We start from the raw sequence: 8,357 nt of genomic DNA, 5'->3' as shown, positions 1-8,357 counted from the left end.
TCAAGGGAACACCCCCCGGAGTCTGCACCTGAAAGAAGCTTTGGCACCCTCCCCAGCAGAGACTGCTCACCCTCTCTTGGACTGGTGAAAACATTTCTTGTCATCTCGGACTGTTTTCCTTGTGTTGGGGAGTGTTTTTTTTCATTGTTTCTCAATAAACAAGTTTTTTCCACTTTCTCCTCTGAGGAAATTCCTCCCGAACCCGGTGGTGGGGGAGGGAGTTGTGGATTTTTGTCTTAAACTAGGACAAACAAATTTTGGTGGCCCGTACGGGGGGACAATCATACAAAGTGGAAAAAACTTTATTCTAATAATATTTTGGTTTCTGTGGTTTTGTGGGCATATTGGTATGTCTCTTTTTGAATGTATAATGTCATTTGGAGTGAAAGCCTGCCTTTATTTCTGGTTATTAGGGTTCTTTGAAGTTTTAATACCTTTTTGGTCGTTAGGTTTATTCTCTTATCCAGCAATAGCTCCGATATTGTCCCTGATGCATAGCTTTTGTAACCGTGGGGCGCTAACCAGAATATTTATCGGGCTGGGGTTGGTTGTGATGATTTGTAAGAGGTTTATAAAAATGTTGTCATCGGTTCCAGGAATGTATGGTTCATGGTTATGGTTGTGTACTCAGTTTGTTAGGGGAGAAGCAGGGGAGGAGGCTTTTCAGCCTTTGCTTTCCTTCTTCTCCTCCGAATTGTTTACATCTCTATTAGAAAATGTTTGGTTCTCCCTGACCGCCAAGGACACCACCTTTCTGGCATTCAATTTAGTAAGTTTTCTTTATACTGTCTGCAGTTTATATAAGATGAAGGCTGAGATTTCTAGAGGGGCTGGTGAGACTCGTGATTTAGGACTAAAACCAAGGGTGAAGAATTCTGAGTGGCGTGGGAAATGGGAGGATATGGGCCAAATTTTAAAGGAGTTTTCTGATCCTGTAGTCTGGGACTTTCCATCTGAACAAATTCAGAACCCAGCTGAGGTGGTAAAGTATCTGAAAGAGAGGTGCCATGGTAACACTAAGGAGGAAAGGATCATTGCAGTGAGCTGGGCCCTGGCACATGCTTATCGCACCCTGCTAGATACTGTGGGGCAGCAGATAGAGGAAAGGGAACAGGGAGATAAATTAGTTACTGTCCCAGTCACTCAAGCTGCAGCAAACATCCCAGGCTCCAGGCCAATAGTTAAACCAGACAGTAAGCCCCAACCAATGGCTGTTGCTGCAAATACAAAAGGTGGAAAGTGTAAAAGCAAGACTGACCGAAGGGTGGAGGATGATGATGATCCAAGAGAAGGACCATCACCAACATCAGAGACCATACCAAGTGGCATAGATTCCGGCGCCAATATTGATTCCTTCTCCCTGAAGGACCTTCGAGGCCTAAGGAAGGATTATAGGCGACAGCCCAATGAGTCTATAATTAGTTGGCTAGTCCACCTTTGGGATGCGGCAGGGGAGGCTACCATTCTGGATGGCACTGAAGCGAGGCATTTAGGATCCCTGTCACATGATCCTGTCATCGACCAAGGCATGATGAGGAGGGCTAGCCCTCACAGCCTCTGGGAACGGGTCCTGGACAGCGTAGCACAAAGATACCTGTGTGCAGATGACCTTTATATTCAGCAGACACGGTGGAAGACCATAGAACAGGGGATCCAACGCCTGAGGGAGATGGCAGTGGTAGAGATCATTTTTTCAGATGATATAACAACTAGGAATCCAGACTTCGTACTGTGCACACCTGTAATGTGGAGGAAACTTGTGCGCCTTGGGCCACCTGAATACACTTCTGCTCTAGCAATAATAAAGCGGGATGAGGTATATAAGACTGTGCTCGATATGGCAAAGAAGCTTCGGGCATATGCAGATGCTGTACATGGCCCAACTCATGCCAGAATTGCAGCTGTGGAAACACGACTGCAGAAATTAGAAGATAAAATAGAGGAAAGTCGTAAGAAACTCAGGGAAGAGATTAAGGAGGACCTCCTCCAAATCTCAGCTGTACAAATTAGAGGCCCTAGTATCCAACTCAGACGTTCCTCTGTTGGGGAGAGAAGGTACACCCCACGAGCTGAGTTGTGGTTCTTCCTACGTGAGTCTGGAGAAAACATGAGGAGATGGGATGGGAAGCCTACTGCTGCTCTGGCACAACGGGTGCGTGAATTGAAGGAAGGTAAGAAAAGGGAAGCAGCTCCAGTTGCCCGTAGCCAAACTGTCAGGCATAATGATGACTTGTCCGATCCCCTTGAAGGAACCTCCAAGACATATGTCTCAGGAAAGAAGGATAACCAGGCTTAGAGGGGCCCTGCCTCTAGCCAGGTAGAGGTTAGGGAAAACTGAGTTTTTTGGACAGTATGGGTTCTATGGCCTGGCACATCAGAGCCACAGAAATATAAAGCTTTGGTTGACACCGGTTCTCAGTGTACCCTAATGCCATCAGAACATGAGGGAACAGAACCTATTTCTATTGCCGGGGTGACAGGGGGATCACAAGAACTGACCCTGTTGGAAGCCAAGGTGAGCCTGACTGGGAAGGAGTGGCAGGAACATCCGATTGTGACTGGCCCAGAGGCTCCGAGTATTCTGGGCATAGACTATCTCAGGAATGGCTATTACAAAGACCATAAGGGGTTCAGATGGGCTTTTGGAATAGCTGCCATGGAGGCAGAGGGCATTAAGAAATTGAACACCTTGCCTGGACTGTCAGAGAACCCATCTGCAGTAGGACTCCTGAAGGTAGAAGAGCAACGAGTACCTGTTGCCACCTCGACAGTGCATCGCCGGCAGTATCGAACAAATCGAGATGCTGTGATTCCCATTCACAAGATGATCCGAGAGCTGGAGAGCCAAGGGGTGGTCAGCAAAACCCACTCACCCTTAAACAGTCCCATCTGGCCTGTGCGTAAATCTGAAGGAGAATGGAGATTGACCGTGGATTACTGTGCTTTGAATGAAGTGACACCACCACTGAGCGCTGCTGTGCCGGACATGCTGGAACTCCAGTACGAGCTGGAGTCCAAGGCAGCAAAGTGGTATGCCACAATCGACATCGCCAATGCATTTTTCTCCATTCCTCTGGCTGCAGAATGCAGGCCTCAGTTTGCTTTCACCTGGAGGGGCGTGCAGTACACCTGGAACCGACTGCCCCAGGGGTGGAAGCACAGTCCTACCATCTGTCATGGACTGATCCAGGCTGCAGTGGAAAAGGGTGAGGCTCCAGAACATTTACAATACATTGATGATATCATTGTGTGGGGAAACACAGCAGCAGAAGTGTTTGAGAAAGGAGAGAAAATCATCCAAATTCTCCTGGAAGCTGGCTTTGCCATTAAGAAAAGTAAAGTTAAGGGACCTGCTCGGAAGATCCAGTTCCTGGGAGTGAAGTGGCAAGATGGACAGCGCCAGATTCCTACTGATGTCATCAACAAAATCACAGCTATGTCCCCATCAACCAACAAGAAGGAAACACAAGCTTTCTTAGGTGCTATAGGTTTCTGGAGGATGCACATTCCTGAATATAGTCAGATTGTGAGCCCTCTTTACTTGGTTACCCGTAAGAAGAATGATTTCTATTGGGGCCCTGAACAGCAGCAAGCCTTTGACCAGATCAAGCAAGAGATCACTCATGCAGTAGCCCTTGGCCCAGTCAGGACAGGACCAGAGGTGAAGAATGTGCTCTACTCTGCAGCCGGGAACCATGGTCTGTCCTGGAGCCTTTGGCAGAAGGTGCCTGGTGAGACCCGAGGCCGACCACTGGGATTCTGGAGTCGGAGCTACAGAGGGTCTGAAGCCAACTACACCCCAACAGAGAAAGAAATCCTGGCCGCGTATGAAGGAGTCCAAGCTGCTTCAGAAGGGATTAGTACCGAGGCACAACTCTTCCTGGCACCTCGACTACCTGTGCTGGGGTGGATGTTTAGAGGAAAGGTTCCCTCCACCCACCATGCCACCAATGCTACATGGAGCAAGTGGATTGCCCTCATTACACAGCGCGCCCAAATTGGGAAACTAAATCGTCCTGGGATTCTGGAGGTAATTACCAATTGGCCTGAAGGTAAAAGCTTCAGTCTTACTGGTGAAGAGGGAGAAGAGCAAGTGACCCGTGCTGAAGAAGCTCCACCATATAACCAACTGCCGGCAGAAGACACACGCTATGCTCTTTTTACTGATGGTTCCTGTCGTTTTGTGGGGATGAACCGGAAGTGGAAAGCAGCCGTATGGAGCCCCACACGACAAGTTGCACAAGCTATCGAAGGAGAAGGTGGATCGAGTCAACTTGCGGAGCTCAAAGCCGTTCAGTTGGCCCTGGACATTGCTGAAGCAGAGAAGTGGCCAAAACTTTACCTTTATACTGATTCCTGGATGGTAGCCAATGCTCTGTGGGGATGGCTGAAGAGATGGAAGGAGGCGAACTGGCAGCGCAGAGGAAAAACAATTTGGGCTGCTGAAGAATGGAAAGACATCGCTACCCAGTTAGAGAAACTACCTGTGACGGTTCGCCATGTAGATGCCCATGTCCCTAGAAGCAGAGCTAATGAGGAGCAGCAGAATAATCAGCAGGTAGATCAGGCTGCAAAGATAGGGGAGTTGAAGATAGATCTTGACTGGGAGCACAAAGGAGAGCTGTTCCTAGCACGATGGGCCCATGATGCCTCAGGCCACCAGGGTAGAGATGCCACCTATAAGTGGGCACGAGACCGAGGGGTGGATCTAACCATGGATAGCATTTCTCAGGTTATTCATGACTGTGAGACATGTGCTGCCATTAAACAGGCTAAGCGGGTGAAGCCCCTCTGGTATGGGGGGCGGTGGTCCAAGTACAAGTATGGGGAGGCTTGGCAGATTGATTACATCACGCTGCCTCAAACCCGCCAAGGCAAGCGCCATGTGCTAACCATGGTAGAAGCCACTACAGGATGGTTGGAAACCTACCCCATGTCTCATGCTACAGCCCGCAACACCATCCTGGGCCTTGAAAAGCAGGTCCTTTGGAGGCATGGTACTCCTGAGAGGATTGAGTCAGACAATGGGACTCATTTTAAAAATAATCTTATTAACACCTGGGCTAGGGAACATGGCATCGAGTGGGTGTACCACATCCCCTACCATGCACCAGCTGCAGGTAAAGTGGAGAGGTACAATGGATTGTTAAAAACCACTTTGACAGCACTGGGTGGGGGGTCTTTCAAGAACTGGGAGCAGCATTTAGCAAGAGCCACCTGGTTAGTTAACACTCGAGGTTCCACCAACCGAGCAGGTCCTGCCCAGTCTGAGCCCCTTAATACAGTAGATGGAGATAAAGTCCCAGTGGCCCATGTCAGAGGTTTGTTGGGGAAGACAGTATGGATTAATCCTGCCTTGAGTACAGGCAAACCCATTTGTGGGATTGTCTTTGCTCAAGGACCAGGTTATACCTGGTGGGTAATGCAGAAAGATGGAACAACCCGTTGTGTACCTCAGGGAGATCTGATTGTGGGATGAGATCATTGTTTGCTGAGCGTTACCACCATTATCTGTACGTTAGATCATACAGATATGAGACAGAAGGAAACGTGAAAGTGTCAAAGGTCTGAGCAAGTACGATGGAAGGAAATGTGTAAGTGTGGAAGGTTTGAGCAAGTGAGAAGAAAGTTTGTGTCATGGGTTGGCACTGGCCAGATGTTAATGCACCCATGAATATATGTTTTTTCCCTAACAGCTACTGTGGGATGTGATCAGGAACAGAGCAGAGCAGGCTTAAATCTTGAAAACAAAAAAAAACCACCAAAACTTTATTACATTACATAAGAACAGGGACAGAAATACTCTTAAACACACACAGAGACAGAAATAAAAACTTCTTAGAACATTTCTTCTCCCAGTTTCTACCTCCCCACACATCACTCTTCACAGACCAACCTTTGGGTTTTAGATCAAACAATCACCACTCAAAAACAAACTAATCTTCAATTCAGCAAGGGAGAGAGGAGTCTCTCTCGCACCACAGACTGTTCTCCAGAAAACACGGGTCTACCCCTTATGTGTTCCCATGTCACCCATGGCACCGCCCGGAGAAGTGTGCCAGGGTGACACTCTCTTTTTCCTATGTCCAGCGCTCTCACCGCTGTCCACAGGCTGAAAACTGCATACAGGGCTCTTTTAAGGATGCTTGCATGCCGAGCTCTCCCCTTTTTACCCAGGGGCTGGGGTTCCAGGAGCAGGTCTCCCCTGAGGGCAGAGGGCACCACCTCACCCTCCCCCTCTCTTCTCTGCTCGCTCCACTCTTCAAGTGCCAGTCACTGTAGCAAAAGCAAGGGCAGCTGTATCCACCCAAAATGCAGTTTATGTTCAAAAGAGACTCAAGTTCAGTCCATGGCTGACATTATGCAAGAAAAGTCCAGCTCAGAAGGCTACTCCTCTCATTCTTTGCCCATCAGGTTCCTTCCAATCGTGCTTTATCACCTTGGTCCCAGGCCGCTTCCTTCTCCTTTTTCCGAAATCACCAGTCATGAGAATCAATGTCTAAGAAAAGTTTCTTTCTGCCAAGCAAGAGTTAACAGCTTCTATCTCCCAGCAGGGTGCAGGCTCAGGCACTCCCAGGCTCAGCAACCCCCACGTGGCTGGGCACCTTCTCCCGGAGTTTGGGGGTGCAGGGGGGTGAGCACACACAGAAGGCACTTCCACAGTTTTCCACCCCTCCATCCTGGACGGGGCAGCTCAGTTCCAGTCCTGTCCACTCTCTTCTCCCCCCCGGGGCTCCGGCTTACCTGAGCCCGACCACGTGTTTTCCCCTCTCTCACCCAGCCTCGTGGCTGGGCAGGGGAAGGAGGCCTGAGACGTCTCTCTGCTGAAACCGGGATCCAAAAAAAGGCCGAACCCCCCAGACTCCTGCTTTTAACTCTTTGTGTCCTCAGAGGTGTGTCCAAACCTCCGAGTGACCAATCCAGGTGCCAGCAGAAAAGCTGATTACTAATTGGCTTGCCTACATCCCCCTGGAAAAATTCACCTCCCCCAGCAACCACGACAGTTTGTTTTCATTGTGTTCAGTAACATGTTCACGATATGGGATAAGGGGTGGAATGTCCTGGGGTGACAGGACATTTTCATGCTTTGTATCCCAAATTGTGTTGTTTTTTTTTTTTTTTCCCCTGTTCCCGTGTTCTCAGTTTGTTTTGTCTGTGGCTGAGCCCCTCCCCCGGCTGCTTGCTTCTGGCTTGCTGCTAGCTTTAGGCTGCTTTGCTGGCTTTGCTCTCTTGCTTTCTGCTTTTTGCTTGCTTTTTTGCCATTTTTTCTGCTTTTGTGTTTCCCCTTCTTTCCTTCCTCCCTTCCCTGAAGACATCGGACCTGCTTCGGGCCCTGATTTCGGGAACATCAAGGGAACACCCCCCGGAGTCTGCACCTGAAAGAAGCTTTGGCACCCTCCCCAGCAGAGACTGCTCACCCTCTCTTGGACTGGTGAAAACATTTCTTGTCATCTCGGACTGTTTTCCTTGTGTTGGGGAGTGTTTTTTTTCATTGTTTCTCAATAAACAAGTTTTTTCCACTTTCTCCTCTGAGGAAATTCCTCCCGAACCCGGTGGTGGGGGAGGGAGTTGTGGATTTTTGTCCTAAACTAGGACACTTGGGAATCTGAAGAGGTTCCACCTAACTGGAAGCTGGCAAATATTTTCTCAGTTTTCAAGAATCACAGAATCACAGAACATTCTGAGTTGGAAGGGACCCACAAGCATCATCAAGTCCAACTCCTGGCCCTGCACAGGACATCCTCAAGAATCACTCCATGTGTTTGAGAGTCTTGTCCAAATGCTTCTTGCAATCTGTCAGGCTTGGTGCTGTGACCACCTCCCTGGGGAGCCTGTTCCAGTGCTCAAACAACCTCCAGTTGAATAACCTTTTTCCAATATCCAACCTAAACCTCCCCTGACACAACTTTAGGCCATTCCCTCGAGTCCTGTCACTGGTCACCAGAGAGTAGACATCTATGTCTGCCCCTCCTCTTCCCTTTATAAGGAAGTTGTAGACTGGAATGAAGTGTCCCCTCAGTCTTCTCTTCTCCAGACTGAAGAAACCTTAGCCTCTCCTCATGAGACTTCCTCTCTAGACCCTTCACCGGCTTCATTGCCCTCCTTTGGACACTCTCTAATAGCTTTAGATTGTTCTATCATGGCACCCAAAACTGCACACAGTACTCAAGGTGAGGCCACACCAGTGCAGAGTAGAGTGGGCCTGTCACCTCCCCCAACCAGCTGGTGATGCTGTGCCTGATGCACACCAGGACATGGTTGGCCCTCCTGACTTCCAGGGTACTGCTGACTCGTATTCAACTTGCCATCAACCAGGACCCCTAGGTCCCTTTCCGTGTCACTGCTTTCCAGCCTCT

The sequence above is a fragment of the Prinia subflava genome (genome assembly GCF_021018805.1).
Source record: "Prinia subflava isolate CZ2003 ecotype Zambia chromosome W unlocalized genomic scaffold, Cam_Psub_1.2 scaffold_22_NEW, whole genome shotgun sequence".
Taxonomy (NCBI): domain Eukaryota; kingdom Metazoa; phylum Chordata; class Aves; order Passeriformes; family Cisticolidae; genus Prinia; species Prinia subflava.
The sequence above is the reverse complement of the archived record's forward strand: the minus strand, read 5'-3'. Positions refer to the sequence as shown.